General features: G+C 40.3%; 1 pseudogene; it reads right to left on the bottom strand.

Annotated features, from left to right (window-relative positions):
* Positions 1-345: 345 nt before the first annotated feature.
* Positions 346-21,858, bottom strand: LOC104451943 (annotated as a pseudogene).
* Between the last annotated feature and the right edge of the window lie 16 nt (positions 21,859-21,874).

The following is a 21,874-nucleotide window of genomic DNA, read 5'->3' as shown; positions in this document are numbered from 1 at the left end:
TGTACAACACTTTGAGGAGAAGATGATGTATCTCAGCATAGACGCGGACCCCCCTCATTACCTTTTGTGCAACTCTCATCACACTCTGCATATAGCTCGCGCAAAAACTCCTAAATTCATCCCAAGCCTTTTCTCCACCTCTCCTCTCCAATCCTCGATCATATGAGTTGCAAGCGACCCAGAAAGACAGTGTAAACTCAAAAATGACAAAACAAGTGCACCAACAACCGATCGGAGAGAAGTCCAGTCTGGTTTCGCTTCACAAAATTGGAGAGAAGTCCAAACACTTTAAGTTCACAATGACTTTGTATTCATTAACATCATGATTCTTTTAGTGGCCTGTTTACATCAATGTCTAATTTACCACCTCCTAATACATCCAACTCTTTCTTTATATACGTCAATGTCCATGGATTAAACTTATAAAAAACCGCGCATCAATCGGATGATCAGGAAACAAAACGGGTGTTAAAAAAGAATCAACTCTTCATAAAGCTCTAGCATTCCTGCCACCTTTTTTGCCAATGAACTCCCATGACCGACACGGCAAGCTGTTGAGGCTTGCCACTCATGAGTTTCCATAATTACCTAATACAACACATCTTCTCCACGCATGGTATTCGGCATACGCCACCGGATCGTTTGCTAGGGACTTCACGAAAGTTGCCAATTCCTCCATGGAGCTAAACTTGTTCCCGTCTATGATCGAACGTGGAGGGACAAAGTCCATGACGTTGGGGGCACCGAAATAGATGGGGAGCGCCCCGGAATCCAGAGCATAAAATAGCTTCTCCGTCACGTAACTTTCTGTCCAGGTGTTCTCGATTGTGAAAACAAACTTATAATGAGACATGGCGCAGTGCAAATTGTCCCACCATTTTGGAGTGACACTGGCATCGTTGGCACACTCGGGATAGAAAGAAAGTGCCTTATCGAGATCGCCGCATTATTTAAGCACTTGCCAAATGAATGGTGAGGCAGCAACTTGAGGAGCTTTTCTGCAAGTTCGTTCCTTTGAGGAAGGCAACGAGAGGAAGACCAATGAACCAGCGTCTCCTGGGGTACAAAAACAAGATTTAATGCATTTAGGGGATCATATATAGAGAGAATCGAGATGAGACTCGAGAAGGATTGACGAGATGATAGCTCACATTGTCCTTATAAAAAGACACGTGTAATTTCCACCATTGTGGAAAAGTCATCCAGCATAGGTTGATTGGACATCTTCTTTTGCATGGTCACTAATGAAGATATCTTCTCGGTCTGATCTCCTTCGTCCAGCATCCAGATCTATGTGTACACGTAGTGGCTCCCTATTGCGCCTCTGACGTTAACATCTCCAGTGAGAGAAGATGCTCTCAATTAAAGCAGCAGCATGTAAAACAAATTTCATGGAAGCCGGCCCAAATTGGGAAAATGGAAAATTCCAAAAAGGGATCCGAAGTACCTTCTTTTTCTTAAATAAGGGCTCGAAATGGACCTTATTTTAAATAAAGATATAAAGTGCCATCACTTTCTCAAATAAAATTTTGAAGTGGATGTTGTTTCAAATGAAGACCTGAAGTGGTTATGTTTGTTTCAAATAAGGGCTCGAAGTGGCTATATTCGTTTCAAGTAAGAACCTAACTTTCCAGCGATCAAGTGTATTTTCGTCATTTGTGATTTTTTTTTTTCTCTATCTCTCTCTCTCTCTCTCTCTCTTTTTCTTTGGTTGTTCTTCCTCTTCACTGGTGGCCGGTTAGCCACCAGCTATGCCCATAAAGGGCTGGGTGAGGTTCGCCTTCATTGGTGAGGGCCATCCACGTCGGCCACAAGTGAGGGACAGCCTTGCTTGGGCTTGGCAACCCTTGCCCAGGGGCAATCTGCTAGGTCGGCCCTCGTCGGCCCCCGGTAAGGCCAACCTTCACCAAAGGCGAGGCCCGGGTGAGGCCAACCCTTGTTAGATCTGGCGAGGGTGGCCTCGCCCGGGGCCGGTGAGGGCTTGCAGGCCCTTGCCTGCCCTTACCAGCGGTTGACGAGGTTGCCTAGCCCTCGTTGGTTGTGGGCAAGGCCACCCTCGCCAGATTTGGCAAGGGTTGACCTCGCGGATGGCCCTTCGGAGAGGTCTTCACACACAAGCGAGACCGTCCCTCACCTGTGGTTGGCGAAGGTGGCCCTCGCCCAACCCTCTGTGGGCATCACCGGTGGCCAGCCCACCACGGTGAAGAGGAAGAAGAAGAACCAACAAGAAAAAAAGAGAAAGGAAAAAAAAAGGAAGAAAAAAAGGAGAAAATGCCAAATGACAAAAATACTCTTGACCGGTCAGAAAATTTAGCCGGCCAGCGATCGGCAAGGTTGGGTCCTTATTTGAAACAACTAAAACCAATTGAGGCCCTTATTTGAAACAAGCAAGACTATTTTAGGGGGATAAGTACACTATTATTGCCAAAAGTTGTGTACGGCGCTCACTTTGATACCAAAAGTTTCAATCCGATCACTTAAGTACCAAATCGGAGGAAAAGTGATCACTTTGGTGCCACCGGCGAGAGATTTTGGCCAAAATGATTACATGGCTTTTATATTTGAAAAAAAAAATCGACATGGCTTGAGAAACGACGTTGTTTTCCGTCCTCCTTAAGAAAATGACGTCATTTTGCCGTCCTAAGTGAATAGCCTCACAAAAACGATGCCACACAACTCATTTTGGGATTTATTTTATTTTATTTGGAGATTGAAATTAGGGTTCTGATCCTCATCGGCCGCCGACCTAGCTCACTCGGCTGCCGTCGCTTGGCCGTCGACCTAGCTCGCTTGGCCACAGTCGCTCGGCGACGTGAGGTTCACACTTGAGTGAGATCACGGCCTTCGACTTGGCCGCCGAGTGGCCATCATCGGGGTCGGGGTCGAGGTTGAAGCCGTGGCTTCCGAGCGCGGGGGCCGTCGAGGATGGCGACTAGCCCATCAACGGTGGAGGCAGAGGCGAGGGATGTGGGCGATTGAAGGGGGAGGAGGGAAAACCATCATAATTTTTAAAACGACACCGGGGAGTGGTTGAGATTATTCGGTAGGTCAAATTGGAACCAGTTGTTGTTAATGAAAATGGCGTCCAGATCGTTGTCAAAGAGCTCCCGCGAGACCGACCCCGTCAAACTTGTTGAACTGGAGGTCCAAGAACTTGAGTGCTGGGAACTCCAAAGACGACCCTTGGGAACTTCCCAGCAAATCGGTTGTTGCTTAGATCCAACTCGAAGAGCTGCTTTAGGTTCTGGAACTTCTATGGCACGCTTCTGCAGAAGCGGTTGGAGTTGAGGTGGAAGAGTGCGAGGTCGGTGAGCAGGCTGAGCTCCTTGGGGAGGTACTTGGTGATGTCGCCGTAGTTGAGGTCGACACCAATGACGGTGCGGATGCTGGGGTCGTCGGGGGCGGGGGGAGCAGAAGACGTTGGAGTAGCCACAGATGTCGGGGTCGACCTAGTTGGCGGTGAAGTTGTTGGGGTCGGAGAGGATGGCTTGCTTCAAGGCCTAGAGGGCGACGTAGGCGTTGCGGAAGCGCGGGTTCTCGAAGGAGGCGGAGGGGTTGATGGTGACTTGCTCGCCGCGGTCGCCGAACTCGTCGAGGTGGTGGAGGAGGTGGCGGTGCTTGGCGGCGGCGGAGAGGACGGCAAGGGAAGAGAGGAGGACGAAGAGGGCGGTGGTATCTAGCAAATTTAGGGTTTTGAATTGGGGGAGAGACACCAAATGACGTCGTTTTGTTGTTTAAATGCCAACTATACTCTCCGGCGAGCCACATTAGCTTCAAAAATTAATAAAAAAGTGCCACGTCGGATTTTCAGCCAACCAGATTGGCATTGGCATCGAAATGATCATTATTCAAAAGTTTTGGCACTTAAATGATCCGATTGAAACTTTTGACACCAAAGTGAGCATTGTACACAAATTTTGGCACTGATAGTGTACTTATCCCCTATTTTAGGTCTTTATTTGAAACAAAATCCACTTCGGGTCTTTATTTGAGAGAATAAGGGTATTTCGGCTACTCTTTTGAAATTTTCTCTCGAGAAAATTATAGAAATCCATTCATGTCTAAGCATTTTAAGTTGATTGTGGGCTGTGCCAGTGAAATAATTTAAGTGGAGTGGTTACTACCAAAAAGCAAAAACGGTCAAGACAAACAGCAAAAAGAAAGGGACATGAAGAATCTATAAATGTAGAAGCATGAACCATCCATCTGACCAAGAATAGAAACAATCCGCCATAGAAATTGATGCGGTTAAACATGAGAATTTCTCCTCGTCTTTTATTGGAGGACCTAAATATGACAACAACATGGCAAGTGATAAAAAAAAAATGTCGAAGATTTAAAGAGAAAAGAGTCGAGAGCAATAGGCAAAAACGATTTGCAATAGCTAGAAACCGCCTAATCTCTGTTTCCAAGGTCACATATCGGCATTTCAATCATATATTTGTGCATGCACGTATAGATGAATGGGACCAAAAAAGAGTTTGGCAGGCACAAAGAGGAGGCTCTATAGTTTTTATGTACAAAAGCAAAGTAAAAAGAGCTAGAACAGCTGCCAAGTTACATGAAAATAGGATTTGAATGAGGATTTCCAAGAAAATTTTTAAGCTGCAATTGTGCAAAATTGGAGCTGAACCGAAAAAACAAGCTTCAAGGGATAGCTTCCACGTGCTTATTTTTCAAGCTTCATAGCGTGCCAGGCTCTAGTAAAAGAGCCTAGCCAATAGCATTCTTATTGGAAAGGGCCAAGTCGATGAAAAAATCTTGGTTCCTGAGTAGGACTCGACCAAAAAAAAGAATAAAAAAAAAACGAAGAATCAACTCAATCGGAAACCGAACCAAAGAATGGCTCACAGCAAATGCAACCTAAACAGCTTGGACCTCTATCCACAAGATTGACCCAAGGTGATTACAAGATCACATACATGGATATTTTAGCTTGACCACAGGCATGTTGCAATCTCAGACCAAGTTCATATGAAATAACTTTGACAAAAGCTGGTATCATAAATCGTTTGGTTGAGAACATTCAAGACTCTATAAGTTCAGTGGGTTGGCTCAAGGGCCTTATGCCCCTGTGCCTTACAATGCCATACAATTCAAGATCGGTCAATGATCCAACCTCTTAAAGCTTTTGGTAAAATAAGAATTTCAGACAGCTTTTCTGCGATATCTAAGATTTTGGAAACATCACCAAAAGAAAGGATGTCTAATATAACGAACAGGTTAGAAGTGGTTGGGACTGAGGACTAGGTAACTGGGCCAACATCTTTTTGCCAATGATGCAATAATTCTTCACAAGAAACCTATAGGGTTATTGCACGACCTAAGATGCAATTTTCTTCACTTCAAGATGAATATCAACCAGAAAATAATCGTGTTAATCTAGAAGATGCGACTTAATGAAGATTCTAACTGAAATTTTGGGTTCGGCACTTGGTGCACTTTCCAATAGTTCTTCGCCGGTAGACAAGACTGCACAAACCGACAAATTTTCTGCTGTTGGGACATGTTTTATATTGGGATGAAATGAATAATGGGCCTTCCTTCGGCGTTGAAGTGATAGGTTTTACCGAAAGGAAAGCATGGGAGAGAGTTTCCCTTTTATCTAAAGGAAGGGAGATTGTACTCTCACAAGCACTCTCCAGAATGTTCCACTTAGGTTCCATTCGTTTCATGAAAAATATCTTCTTGAAAAATATTTTCTAGATTTTCTAACGTTCGTTTTATAGAAAATGAATTAATTAAGGAAAATATTTTCCATAACTTCTTCCACCTCGCTTTCTTTCACCAAAATAATTTTTATTTATTTTTATATTATCCTTTTATTTTTTTTATTTAAAATCAATTTTTAATTTTTTTTTTTCTTTCTTTCATTTTCTTCTTCTTCCTTAGCCTTGGTTGGTTGCTGGTCATGGTGGTGGCTAGCAACCAGCTTGAGGTGAGCTAGAGCCTCACCATAGGCTAGTTAGGCTCGAGCTCACCAAATTCTAAAGAGGTTGAGCCTCACTAGCCTGTGGCGAGGTTGAGCTCGCTTGCCGCCGGCGAGCTCGAGCCCCGCTAGATCGAACCACCTAGGTAGGGCTCGAGCCTCGCCGGAGGTCACCAGACATCAATGAAGAAGAAAAGAAAAGGACAAGAAGAAGAAGAAAAAGAACACAAAAAAATTAAAAAAAGCAATTTAAAAATAATATAATAATAATAAAATTATTAAAAGGGGCTTATGGAAGAAAATTTTTCCTTACTGAATAGTGAAAAATATATTCTAGTTCATTTTTAGGTTTTAGCAAAACAACGGAAAATATAGTTATTTTCCTAGAAATTGGCTTTCTAGAAAACATTTTCCAGAGGCGTCACATTTCATCACATTTTCCATGGAACGAATGGATCCTATAATATACCTATCTTCCAATACAATGCCATTGTGAAATGACTAAAATCCTAAACGGAATTATGAGAAACCACACCGAAGTGCGAAGTATGTGGCCAGCAGCTTGGCGAGTTTTCCAGCTTAAATTACTTCAGCTCGCACGCTTTTCCCCCCACTCAAAAAAAGGGGCATTACCACACCTTCTAGAAATAACACTATGCTTGGAGGATTCACATTTCAGCCATCTAATACTCTCGTAATATATAGCTAACTACCCCATAAGGACATGCTCGTCCCTAGCAATGGATATTTTTCCAGACCTAGAGTTGTGGTGATGATAATCCTTCCCCAAATAGATATGGCACTTTGCTTTAATTATAATTTTGCTCTTCCTAGAGATACTAGATTCGGTTAGAAGAAAACTTGATGCCTTTGTAATATAGATTTGATCTGGAAAATAGTTACATCAAACAGATACAAGATTCCAAATTCCATCGCTCCAAAAACTTCAATGCCATCTTCTCTAATTTTGAAATTCAGATAATTTTGTGGCACGGGCCACTCGAAAGATTGCTAATACGCAGCTAAAATTTGCTCGAGATAAGTTCCCACAGACTACTGCCATGCCCTTGGGTCAAGTCTCCCTCGTCTGTGGATTTGATTATTGAGAACAATCGTTACTCTATTTGACAACGTATTTTCCAAAAAAACTGTAGATCTTGTCCGTGTGCCTTCTGAGGTTCAAACTGTAGATAGTCTTGCAGAGGCTCCTATCTTGCTTAGTTTTCTAGTTTCCAAACTCCAGTTGATTTCCTTAGAACAACCTTGAGTTTGAGGAGAGATACTATGATATTATCATAATATTAGGAGAATTCATCAGATTGACACGATAGTGTATTGTATTAGAACAATATGTGAAGGAAAGGAAGTAATCTAATGAGAAAACCATTTACCTGAGCATATAAGCAAAATTACATAGTCAATTTTAATTTCATCATATCTGACGGACTCTCGAAATAATTTAACAATATTTTGATAATGATGGGATGAGATCATCCGCGTTAGTTGTTAAATAAAACTCTCTCTTTGCGACAAAAGTCACGCAACACTCACATTATCTAATGTTGAAAAACTTAAGATTAATAGGAATTACTTAAAATTGATTAGAGAACTTTCAGAGGGCCATCCGAACGCTGGGTAGAGAGATCAAAATGGCGAACGGTGGCGAGAAGCCTATCAAAGATCATCTTCTCCTTCTCTGTCAAATCGATACTCTCCTTCACTCGCACCACCGGCGAATTCGTCTACATCGATTTGCAACTCAAGAGCCTTGCTGTTTTAATCGGGTTTCGCACCTTGAGAGGACTCCAAACGCCTCCTAAAGCAAGAGAATTGCCACTACGGACGATGCTTCTAAGAAAAAGACCGGAACTATTGCCGTTCAACAGGACCGGAACTCATGCTCGGAATGTCCTCGCTTCAATTTACTAGATATTTCCCTTCCGTTGCTAGGAGAATACGGCGCTCGCGAGGGGAGTGTAAAAAACCGAATTTCTTTTCCCTTCACAATCCAGTATCACAACTCTAATAAGCCGAAACAAAGTTTCAGTTTTTCACGAGTGCCCTGTATGACGCTAAGGATCAATTTTATATAATTAAAGACGAGAAGCCCTCGGAGCATGTCCAAGTAGAAAGAGAGAGAGAGAGAGAGAAGGCGATGAGGAGTATCTGGAGGCGTTGCTTAGCTCGGCTTGGCAGCTGTGAGGTGGCCGGGGCGACGAGTGACCTTAAAAGCATAAATGTGGCGGCTGCTTCGGAGGCAAAGGCAGGAATTAGACAGCGACGAGTGGAGGTGACACCGCGACGATAGGCTGAGCAAAAGCGCAACGGCGAGGGCGAGAGAGACAGGCTGACGCCTAGAGATGAAAACTTCCAGACGATGACGCGTGATAAGAAAGTCATAATAAATTTTGGATAAAATACGAAAAATCTCAAATTGATACCTCTATTATGACATTATTTCAAATTAATTTTTTGATTTATCGAAAATTTCAATGGGGTATACCTATAATATATTTATTTCAAATTAAATTTTTAACTACCAAAAACTCAAAACTGATACACTTGTGACAAATTTATCTTTCTTAATTTCCGTTAAATTGGATTACTATAATGAAAAATTACAAATTGGTACACATGTAATAAATGGATCTTAAAACCACAAACCAGTCAAGTCATCAAATTAAGCAATTTGATAATAAAATTTAACAAAACGAAAGGTAAATTTGTTATAAGTGTATAGTTTGAAGTTTTTTATAGGTAAAAAATCAAGTTGCATAAATTTGTCACACATACACCAATCCGGGTTTTTTTTTTTTTTTTTTTTTTTGTGTAATTGTATTACCTAAGATTTTATATTGTTAAAAAGACCATCTTCCTGTTGCAACAAAAAATACAAAAGTACAAAAAAAGCTGCCATCTAAAATCAATCTTGGCAAAATAAAATAATGCCATTGACTTTACTTTTACTGTCATGTCCTGATCCTCCGAGCACGTGCCCATCCCTTCTTGGTCGATTAATAGCGACGTCCCAGGATGCAACACCGATCCATTCATTTTAATACGCATGTAGAAACAAATAATAGTATCTAGACAACAACGAAATGAGATAGGAAAGTATGACCAATTTTTCACAAAAGACCTTTTTATAAACACACAGGTTTGTACACTGAAGCCGACAAAAAGGAATCGACTTTCATCAAAATAGAATTGTCATATGACTAACTAGTCAGACAAGAACACCGATTCTTTGAGCTTCACCTTCTAAACTTCAGACCTCGGGTCCTCCACCGCTGTCAGCTAGGGACCTAAAAATGGTTATACAATAACCAATGAAACAATGTCTCAACAAGTTAAATCCTCTAAGACCTGACTAGAAAGAAAATACGTTCTGAGGGCTGCCTAAACATAATCATGAGTCAGAGGTCTTACCTTTGCCTCCGTTCCTTCCTATAAGTCAGTATGTCTCATAAATACACAAATCACATCAACCAATCAATTCAATCAATCAAATCGAACTATCGATCAATCGACTCAGTCGATTACATGTCATCACGACTTTCTCTTGGTCGACCCAATTAATACTATCTATAAAGTCTGACCACCTTGCAGACATCTTACTCTAAGCTGAAAATAGATAGTAGCTTGCCTTATGGCTAATAAATAGTATACTGTTCTTTTTCTAAGATGACATATATGTATACTATTCCCTCTCAAGATGACATATAGAGTTATCGAGCTAATATACATATTATTCCTTCTCAAGATGATATATAGAGTCATCGAGCCGATATGAATTATATTCGTTCTCAAGACGACATATAGAGTCATTGAGCTAATATGCATATTATTCTAGTCAACCAGACGACATATAGAGTCAAGATGACATAAAAATACCCATGTGTGAGTACATGGTTGGCCTTAGCCAAAATGCCATAATTTCCTTTCCATAAATCTCACCATTTCGTATGGTCCACCAAAATATTTTTGACGTTGTAAACTGACGCTCGGTTTTAGCCAAAATACCATAATTTCCTTTTCATAAATCCCACCATTTCATATGGTCCACCAAAATATTTTTGGCGTTGTAAACTGATGCTCGGTTATTTTCCAATTAATTACTAAAATTAAATAAATTTAGGAATAAATTTCTAAAATACAAATCACACAAAATCTGCACAAATTAAAGCTCAATTGAATAAACAGATCACACCACTGCAATCAACATAAAATTCCGGTCACTAACTATCCCGATCTAATTTTCAGAAAATAAATAATTATGAAAATTAATTAAATAATGCCCATAATTACCAAAAATGCATACTTAGGCCCGTAAAGCCTAATTATATGTCGGAACGGGCTCGGAAAAATTTCAAGACTCGTTAAATAAATATTAGAGCCTATCTACTTGCTAAATACATAAAACTAACCACCTAACATGCATCGGTAATTAACTAATTCACTAAACCGTTCTAATTATCCACTAAACCAATCTTAGTCTAAACTAATTAACCCTTAAGCATCATTAACCTACTAAGTAAGGATTAATGAGTTAAACTAACTTGATTAATGAACCGCTCAGTTTAAAACAACGGGGATGCGGTGGGGCTCAACTAACTCCAAAGTGGGCCTCGTTTTTGGGGCCGGGAACACCTTCAAAATGGGCCAAAGGTGCTGCTAGAAACCCATTTCTTCAGCTTCTATTTAGGGCTAAATGGAGCGGCTTCAGTGGCTTGAATGGCGAGGTAAGAGCGACAGAGGTGGTAGGGGTACTTAGCGGCCAACGACAAGACCTCCAAGCGGCGGAACGGTGGCCTATGGTGACGGAGGCGAGCTGGATAGCTTTGGCACGGCTTGAGGTAGCAGGGATGGACAACTGGACGTTGGAGTCGCGTGGTGAGGCATGGCGGTGTGCACACGAGGAGTGGTGATGAACGACAGCGGGCGATGGTTCGGCTGGGCTGCTGGCTACTCCAACGGCTCCTCTGACTTACTGGACGTCGAACAACAATGGAGGGAGAGGGAAGAGGGTGTCGACGGTGGCTGAAGAGGGAGAGGGGACAAACTTATGCTGGTGGGACCTCCTTTGGTCTCTTCTTATCTTCATGCTCCCCCCTTGACCGGTCCTCACCCCAGCTGGCTAGCCAGCCAATTTCCAAGACCAAAAACCCCTTTCTAGAAGCTTGAGGAAGTCCAAAATATTGGGTCCAAGGGGTGCCACGAATTTGAAGACTTTAGGTTCAATTTCCATTCAATCTCTCTTTGAATCAACTCAAATTGGCTTCTATAAATTCAACCAACACCTCATCGATCAAATTGATATTTTTCCTTACCAATTGATCGCACCTGCATCCCAATTGTACGATAAAAAACGGTCATTGACATTTTCTGGATAAAAACGGCCCTAGGACGACTTTTTCCCAAAAAGTCTCGGTTTGTAGAAAAATCTTCGGAGACTAAGTCGACGTTCCTAAAATAATTTGTGACATGACAAACTTTCAATTTCTAAAATTGTATTTAAATTCATGGTTAATTTAACTCTAACGCGTTTTTAGCGTGACTTAAGCTACCGAGTAGCTTTCAGAAATTTTTAGTGTAAATGACCAGTGGTCAATTTTCTTTGAGTCACAATGAACCCACTCGACACATTGGCGACTCTCGATTGTCGTGAAAATCTCAAGGATTCAAATACAGATACATGGTACCAGAATGATAGAAAAATTAGTCTAGTGCCAGTTGACGAGATAATGGAGTCACCTACGTTTAGCCACATATCTCAATTGAACCGACCTATCTCTGATCTCTAATCGATTTTTTTAACTATGTTGTAATGACCTCTAAAGATGAGCACGATCGAATGGCTGATTCCTGGTCAAATCTTCAAGTCTATTGCATTAAAATCCCTTAATGACTTCCCTATATAGTCTAGTTATCTCATGAGTGATCAGCTCTGAGAACGGCACTATAGGCTCATCAATGAAAAGCCCAATTGATTTAATTGAAAGTAGGACTAAAAAATTCAAGATGTCACATTTACTTCTCCTATAAAGCCACAATTTGAATTATCATTCAAAAATTAATAGACATTGACATAATTTATAACCTTTTATAAGTTACATCTCTACTTTATATATTTCGACATTTATAAATCTATAAATATATATTAAAATTATGCATCTAAAGAAAATTAATAGGGATGGACTTTAAGGGGGAAAATTAGAAATAGAAAATTCATATAAAGAGAAGTGAGTTCGTAAAGGGGGGAGGGGGAGGGGGAATAGAGATGGAGATAGATTACATGCATTTAACTAGTTTATGAGTTTGGCTTTGGGCCCAGTGGAAAAGAGTTAAAACTAAGATGAATAATAGAATCATCTGAATTTTTGTTGTTTGAAAAGCAAAATTAATCATAAGATAAAGCCTAGTCCAAGTGTCTGGGAGTTGAACTTGCTTCAACCAAGGCTCCACTTGGATCTATACCTAGCTCGGATCTTATGCAATTCCTTGAGGGCTTCGGTCACATCCCGACTCTATCGAACACGCAACTCCAATCCTTAGGATGGAGGTGATGCAATCTCTCATCTTCCCAATATCATTCTCACTTTCTCCGTTAAAAATGACTGAGTCCACAATATCCATCACTCGGTCTAGCAATGCCACATTGACAAAGTTGTGGAGATTTAAATAGTCCTTAAAAGCCTTTTCCGTGGGTCTCCTCCCAGTTAACATTTCCAATAAAACGATACCATAGCTATACACATCGCCTTGTGTGGATACCATGTCCCCCATGCCATACTCTAAAATAATATTTATCAAGCAATATACAATGAAAACAAATATTTCATCTAAAGGCCAATACAAATAAAACTTAGACAATTAATGAGAAAATTTTCTTACCAGGAGGGACATAGCCTATAGAACCCTTCACCGCCACTGAGCTACTATGGTCATCAATGTCCATGGCCTCTATTGTTGCGGCAGAGCTAATCGTTGCCAAGCCAAAATCCCCAACTCATCCCATCATCTCGTTGTCCAAAAGGATGTTACTCGGCTTCAGATCTCCATGTACAATCTTTGGGCTGCAATCCTTGTGAAGATAATTGATTGCGGAAGCTATGTCAATGGCAATGTTTATCCTTTGCATTAGTCCCAAATGTCCTGGCTTTCCATGTTCATGTTCATGCTCAATGTCCTCTTCGTTTCCTTGGTGTATCCAATTCTCTAAGCTCCCATTAGCCATATATGTGTACAATAGAGCTTTGAGATCGTTGCCGTGATAGTCCCGCTTGAGCACACATTCAATATCTTCACGAGATTTCGATGTCTTATGGCCCTTAAGGTTTGACATTCCGAGATGATGCTCTTCAAAGCACCTCTATGGCCCAAGTTAAGCACTTTAACTGCCACCCAGCCACCTTCTTGTGTGGTTGCTTTATAGACGATACCATATCTCCCTTTACCGATCACATTGTTCTTAGAGAATCCGTTTGTGGCTCTAAAGAGCTTTTCATAAGAGACCATCGAAAATTTGTGTTCAAATGGCAATTCAGTTGAAGAGGTATTTTTTTTCGACTTCCTTTTTTGGTACCAAAAGATAAACAGACAAAGACACAAAATGAAATATGACAAGATAGCCGCCACTGTGGCGATTACTCTAACTTTTTTGGTCCGTAATGGTTTAGAGGTATTCGATTTGCAAGAAGAAGGTTTAGTTCTGCAATACCTCCACAAAGATTCCTATTCTCAAAGACGGACACTACACTAGCATTGAGAAATATTCCTTGCTTTGGAACTTCTCCTTCAAGCTTGTTTGAAGATAGATTCAAGTACTTTAGATTAGTAAATTGAGCAAGAAAGCTCGGGATTTCACCAGATAAGTTGTTATGGGAAATATCCAACTCTTGTAAGCCCCGTAATGTACCTAAAGCAGGAGGAATTTCACCATGAAAGGAATTGACTGCTAAGCTGAGCTGCCCCAATAGCAAGCACTTGCTGATGGAGCTAGGAATTGGTCTCGTCAGCTTATTGTAAGACAGATCCAATTCGACAAGATTGGTCAAAGACCCAACTTGAGATGGAAGAGATCCACTCAATTGATTATGTGCCAAGCTGAAGATAATTGAATTTGTAGAAAGACTAAGAACCTCTCTTGGGATTGAACCACTCAGATTATTGTTCGAAAGCTCAAGCTCGATTAGCTGCCTACAGTTACCAAGGCTCTGTGGTATTTCCCTGTAGAAGTTGTTGGATTGCAAGCAAAGGCTACTCAAGAACGTCAAATTGCTAATCGATGACGGGATCTCTCCCGTTAGCATCTTAATGATTAAGTACAAATTAATCAAGTTATGGAGTGCTCCGATAGAAGAAGGAACACAGCCACCAAGCAAATTGTTTGATAAGTCAAGATAGGACAGGTTGAAGAGATTGCCAATACTTGGAGGAATGATTCCGTACATTTTGTTGGATGACATACCAATTCGTCTAATGCTGCTGGAAAGATTGCCAATGGAATCCGGCAATGGACCTTCAAGAAAATTGTGGGCCACCCCAATAATTTTCAGCCTTGAACAATTAGTCAATGAGGTAATGAAACTAAAGTCATCTTGCAACTGGTTTGACGAAATATACATTTCTTCAAGAGCTTTTAGCCTTCCAAGATTTGTAGGCATCGGTCCATGAAAACTATTATAGTCAAACCAGATGATGTGAAGGCCGGAGGCATTTGATAAGGATGGAGGTATAATGCCAGTAAACAAATTACTATGAAAATCAAGATAACTGAGAGATTGAAGAGTATCATCGATATAAGGGGGAATGCTCCCTCTAAATTGATTGTCACCAATGATAAAATAGCCGATGCCAGACATGTTGAAGATTTCTAGAGGGATCACGCCTGTGAGTTGGTTATTCATCAATTGAACAAAACTCAAACCTTGAAGCTTGGACAATGTCTTGGGAATCTCTCCTTGCAACCCATTAAATGCGATGGAAAATTTGTAAAGTTGGGAGAGATTTCCAATAGAACGAGGAATAGATCTTGTAAGATTGTTTTCAACCAAACCTAAAGCTTGAAGCTTTGACAAAGAGCCGAGCTCATCAGGAATTTCGCCCACAAGTTGGTTATCAATGAGATTCAAAATCTCAAGGTTTGAGCACTGAGAAAGATTGGTGGGCATTTGTTTGCTGAAAGAGTTGTTACTAAGAATGAGATTGCGAAGGCGAAACAAGTGGCCAATGCTTTGCGGAATTTCGCCACGAAAGCTGTTGCTCTGTAGATCGAGGGTTCTCAGGAAATAGAGGTTTCCAACATGAGGCGATAGATGACCTCCCAAGTCTTTCAACGTCAAGTAGAGGGACACGACCCTTTCGGGATGCCATCCACCGGATACAACACCTTGCCACTCACAGTGATGAGAAGAGTCATTCCACGAGCTTAGGATTCCGAGTGGATCCTCATCCACACTGTCTCTGAAGTAGATTAAAGCGAGCCGATCTGTTTGATTGGTTTGCCTTGCTGAACTCGTCCATAATGTGAGCTGGGCATAGAAAAACAGGAACATAATGGCCATATTCTTTTCCATTGGGACTGAGTTCTATGTCCTAACAAGCTGCAAGCTAAGTCTCTTCTAGATTGAACTATATAAGAAATGAAGATCTTCAAAAGCATATGCTTTTCAATTCATTGAGACACCTTCTTACACGGCAAAGCCCCACCCAATTGGATAAATATGCAAGTTTAACCCAAACCAAGAGTTGGACTTTAAAAGTACTATAGATTGGCCGAACCAAACAAAGGGGCATCAATATACTTGTCTAATTTTATATTCACGGCAACTGGAAAGCCGTGAATGCTGCCAAGAAAGGAAATCAAGAACGAAAGATGTCCTTGATTTTCGGCTATTTCAAAGAGAGCTCCTATCTGGTCACAGGCAAAGCGTGTAATTTGTGTTTTGAGTTTTTGATATTCAAAATGAGTTGCTTATTTGTTAATACCTTGGGTTTGGGTTTAGTTTATGCATGGGAAACACCTGAGTGTGTTGAGTGCTAGGATATAAGTGTAAGTTATGTTATAGAAATTCCACATGGAAGAATTGATATGATGTTGAACAGTTAATATATCCTAATTAGCCCCTAATTCATTGACTTAAGCTTTTAAGTGAAGGTGGGTCCAATTAAATATGTTAATAGGCTTAGATTTGGGCTCCCTATTGGCAATCTCCCCAAGTGAAGGTATCGGACTTCTGTGACACTTTCTTAACAAATGGTATCGGAGCCAATGGTTGTAGTCAGACAAATGGGCTTTGTGGTGTAGTGACATGGACCTGTGAGGATGAAGTTGGGCTTGAAGGAATTCCTGAATTAAGAGGGAGCAGACCTAACATTGGAACTCACACGTGAAAGGGAGATTGTTAGGATACATATCTCACATTGGAGAATTGATGTGGTGTTAAGCAATTAATATTTTAATTGGCCCATAACTCATTAGCTTAAGCTTTTAAGTAAATGTGGGTCCAACTGGAAATCTGCTTGGATTTAGGTATTGGACTTCTGTTGTATACTCGCAACAAATAGATAAGGACTGTCCCATAATTCAGAGCATAAAATAGCTTCTTTGTCACGTAACTTTCCGTCCAAGTGTTCTCGATTGTGAGAGCAAACTTATAATGAGTCATGGCACAATGCAAACGGTCCCAACCATTTTGGAGTGACAATGGCATCATTGGCACACTCGGGATAGAAAGAAAGTGCCTTGTCGAGACCCCCGACATTATTTAAACACTTGCCAAATGAATGGTGAGGTAGCAAATTGGGGAGCTTTTTTGCGAGTTCGTTCCTTTGAGGAAGGCAACGGGCGGAAGACCAGTAAACCAGCGTCTCCTAGGTTTTGCAAAAGCAAGATTTAACACATTTAAGAGATCATAAGTTAATAGGGAGAGAATCAAGATGAGACTCCAGGGGGACCGACGAGAAGTCCCTCACATTGTGGAGAAGTGATCAAGCATAGGTTGACTGGACATCGTCCTTTGCATGGTAACTGATGAAGATATCTTCTCGGCCTGATCTCCTTCGTCCAGCCTCCAGATCCATGTATACGCGTAGTGGATCCCCATTGCGCCTCTGATATCAATTGGGAAAATTAAAGAAAGCCATCCATGTCTAAGCATTTTAAGCTGATTTTGGGCTGTGCCAGTGAGATAATTTAAGTAGAGTGATTATTACCAAAAAGTAAAAAATAAAATAAAAATCAAGACAAACAGTGACCCGAACGGGACATGAAGAATCTATAAATGTAGAAGCATGAACCATCCATCTGACCTGGAATAAAGACAATCCGCCAAAGTAATTGGTGCTGTTGAATATGGGGATTTCACGAATAACTGTTTCCCATTCCATTAACATGGCAATTTCCTCTCGCCTTTTACCGGGGGACCTAAATTTGACAACAATATGGCAAAGTGATAAAAAATGAAAAGTCGAAGATTTCAAGAGAAAAAGAGAAATAGGGGAAAACAATATGCAATAGCTTGAACCGCCTACTCTCTATTGCCGAGGTCACATACCGGCATTTCAATCCTATATTTGCACATGCGCAAATAGATTGATGGGACCAAGAAAGAGTTTAGCAGGCACAATGAGGAGGCTTTATAGTTTTTATGAACAAAAGCAAAGTAAAAAAGAGCTAGAACGGCCACTGCGTTACATGAAATAGGATATGAATGAAGATTTCCAAGAAAATTGTTAAGCCGCAATTGTGCAAAATTGGAGCTGAACCAAAAAAACAAGCTTCAAGGGACAGCTTCCTTGTGCTTATTTTTCAAGCTTCATTGCAATGTCCATGTGCTACGCTCTAGTAAAAGAGCCGAGCCAATAGCATTCTTATTAGAGAGGACGAATAAAAGGACCAAGTCGATGAAAAAAAATTTACGTTGGACTGCTATGGTTCATGAGCAAGACTCGACCCAAAAACAAAGAAGAAGAAGAAGATTGACCCAAGGTGATTTGAAGATCATGTTGGTTTTAAGAGGTCCCTTGTCCCACACTGAAAAAATGTGAGTGCACATATGGATGAGATTTGACACTGATCAACGACCATTATTTTTTATTTATTAAATTCGGATTTCTAATTATAAAAAATTAACCATAGTGTCTTGAGTTACCGTTATTTTTTATTTAAAAATCGGATATGAATGAGGATTTCGAAGAAAATTGGTAAGCTCCAATTGAGCAAAATTGAAGCTGAACCAAACAGGAACTTTCAATGGACAGATTCCGTTTGCTTATTTTTCAAGCTTCATTGCAGTGTACATGTGTCACACTTTAGTAAAAGAGCCTAGCCAGTAGCATTCTTATTGGAGAGCACCAATAAAAAAAACCAAGTCGATGAAAAAATCTTTATGTTGGATCGCTATGGTTCATGAGTAGCACTCAACCAAAGGGGGAAAAAACCACTCAATTGGAAACTGAACTAAAGAATGGCTCACACTTAAGGCAACCTAAACCACTGGACCTCTATCTACAAGATTCACCAAAGGCGATTTCAAGATCATACACGTGGATATTTTAACTTGACCACAGGCATGTTGCAGTCTCAGACCAAGTCCATATGACATTACTTTGACAAAACTAAAAGCCGGTAGTCGCAAATCCTTTGGTAAAAAATATTCAAGACTCTATAAGTTCAGTGGGGTGGCTCAGGGCCTATGCCACTGTGCCATACAATTCAAGATCATTCAATGATCCAACCTTTTAAAGCTTTTGGTAATATAAGAATTTCAGACAGCTTCTCAGTGATATCTCAGATTTTGGAAACATTACCAAAAGCAAGAATGTCTAGTGTACTCAACAAGTTAGAAGTGGTTGGGACCAAGGAGTAGGTAACTGGTTTGACATCATTTTGCCAATGATGCAATAATTCTTCACAATAAGCATATTGGGTTGTTGGTCAACTTAAGATGCAATCTTCCTCTTTCCAAGATGAATATTAACCAGCAAATAATCATGTTAATTGAGAAGATGCAACTTCATGACGATTCAAACTAGGTTCTGCACTTGGTTTACTTTCCAAAAATTCTTTGCCAGTAGACAAGACAACAAAAACTAACAAATTTTCTGTTGTTAGGACATGTTTGTATTGGACGACATGAACAATGGGCCTTCATTAGATGTTGAAGTGATGGGTTTTACCAAAAGGATAGCATGGGAGAGAGTCTTCCATTTATCTAAAAGAAGGGAGGTTGCACTTTGACAAGCGCTCTCTAGAATGTTCAATTTATAATATACTTATCTTCCAATCCAATACCATTGTCAAATGACAAAAATCCTAAATGGAATTCTGCAAAACCACACCGAAGTGCGAAGTATGTGGCCAGCAGCTTGGCGAGGCTTCCAGCTTAAATTTCTTCAGCTCGCAGACTTTTCCCCCCACTCAAAACAAAGGGGCATTACCACGCCTGCTAGAAATAACACTATGCTTGGAGGATTCACATTTTAGCACGTCTAATACTCTCGTAATATATAGCTAACTGCCCCAGAAGGACATGCTCGTCCCAGGCGATGGATATTTTTCCAGATCTAGAATTGTGGTGATGATAATTCTTCCCCAAAAAGATGCGGCGCTCTGCTTTAATTCTGATTCTACTCTTCCCAGAGCTAACGGATTTGGCGAGAAGAAAACTTGATGCCTCTGTAATTTAGAGTTGATCTGGAAAATAGTTACATTAAACAGATACACGATTATGAATTCCATCACTCCAAAAACTTCAATGCTATCTTCTCTAATTGACAAAAGAATTGAAATGCATATAATTTTGCGGCACAGGCCGCTTGAAAGATTGCTAATATGCACCTAAGATTTGCTCGAGTAAGTTCCCACAAACTACTACCATGCCTTTGGGTCAAGTCTCCCTCGTGTGTGGATTTGAATATTAACAACCGTTACTCTACTTGACAACATGTTTTCCAAGGAACTGTTGATCTCTTCCGTGTCCCTTCTGATGTTCAAACTGCAAATGATCTTACAAAGGCTCCTTTCTTGCTTGGTTTTCTAGTTTCCAAGCTCCAGTTGGTTTCCTTGGTATAACCTTGAGTTTGAGAAGAGATACTATGATATTATCATAATATTCGGAGAATTCATCGCATTGACACAATAATGTATTGCAATTCAGAGGTATTGATGAAGGAAAGGAAGTGATCTAAAGAGAAAACCATTTACCTAAGCATATATGCAAAATTACATGGTCAATTTTAATTTCATCAGATACTATGGAATCTCAAAATAATTTAATAATATTCTGATAATGATAGGATGAGATCATCTGCGTCAATTGTTAAATAAAACTCTCTTTTTGCGACAAAAGGCACGTAGTACTCACATTATCTAATGTTGAAAAACTTAAGATTAATAGGAATTACTCAAAATTTATTAGAGAACTTCCAGGGGAAAAATTAGAAACAGAAAATCCAGATAAAGAAAATAGTAAGAATGTAGAGAAAATTGGATCCGAATGTTTATTGTTCAAAGCTAAATTAATCCCAAGAATAGTCTAGTCCAAGTGTCCATGTGCCGAACTCACTTCAACCAAACCTCTACTCGACTCCATACCTAGCCCTGATCCTATACAGTTCCTTGAGTGCTTTGGCCATGTCCATCCAATTTTGGGGCGACTCAATCAAACATGCAACTCCAATCCCTAAAACAGAGGCAATGCAATCTCTCATCCTCTCAATGTCATTCTCACTTTCTCCATTAAAATGGCCTAGTCCACGATCTCCATCACTCAGTTTGGCAAAATCACGTTTACAAAGGTGTGGAGATTCAAATGGTCGAAAGCCTCTTTCGTGGGTCTCCTACCAATGAAAATTTCCAATAAAAGAATGATGTAATTGTACACATCAGAAGGGACACGGAAACCAGTAGACAAAGAAATGGAGATAGAAAACTTGTATTGAACTATCCGAATTTTTCTTATTCAAAGCAAAATTAATCCTAAGACAAAGTCTAGTCTAAGTGTCCGTAGCTGAACTTGCTTCAACCAAACCTCTACTCGGCTCCATACCTAAATAAGAAATGAAGACCTTCGAAAGCATATGCGTTTCCATTGATCAAAAGTCAACTTTTTACACAGCAAAACCTGACCCGATCAGACAAATATGCAAGTTTAACCCAAATCAAGAGTTGGACTGCAGATTGGCTGAACCAAATAAAGGGGCACACACACATACTGCAAATTGGCCAAACCAAAGAAAGGGGCGCGCACACACTTTACGTCAAAAAACATACTCGTAATCCTTCAGAGTTGTTGCAGCACAGCAAAATGGAGGATTTGACGGATGCGCAGTGACTTCCTAGAAAACCGTGCCGCAAAGAAAGGAAATCAAGGCCGAGGTCCTTGATTTTCGGCCGTTTCAAAGTGAGCTTCTACTTGACCGCAGGCGAAGCGTGTAATTTGTGCTGTGAATTTTTCTATATCCAAAATGACTCATTTATTTGTTAAAACATTGGGTTTGAGTTTCCTTTAAACATGAAAAATACTCGAGTGTGTTGAGCGATTATAATTCTAATTTTCTGATTACAGTAGATTTTTGCTACTAACTCACCTCGAGGATGAATCACATAAACCTTTGGATTCTTTATTGTTCCTCATATATTTCTTTTAGTAATTTCACAATGACCTAATTACAAAATCCTGATTAACTTCCGCGTCCGCTATTTTTACAACAAGGTTTACCTCTCACCTGATATAGTCATTTTGTGGGTCATAAACCATCGGTTTTCAACATTATACTCTTTCAGAATGGTCAGTTGAGAACACAATCCAACAAACCAAGCTACCGCACTCTTCTGGTAATGTCGATTCATGTTCATGAAGTAGACTGAAGACAACCCAAAACAATTGCAACTCAGATGTAAGCAATAGCTTTAACTGCTTCATTGCCTGATATCATCAG

The sequence above is a fragment of the Eucalyptus grandis genome, chromosome 6 (genome assembly GCF_016545825.1).
Source record: "Eucalyptus grandis isolate ANBG69807.140 chromosome 6, ASM1654582v1, whole genome shotgun sequence".
In the NCBI taxonomy this organism is placed as follows: domain Eukaryota; kingdom Viridiplantae; phylum Streptophyta; class Magnoliopsida; order Myrtales; family Myrtaceae; genus Eucalyptus; species Eucalyptus grandis.
The sequence above is the reverse complement of the archived record's forward strand: the minus strand, read 5'-3'. Positions and strand labels throughout refer to the sequence as shown.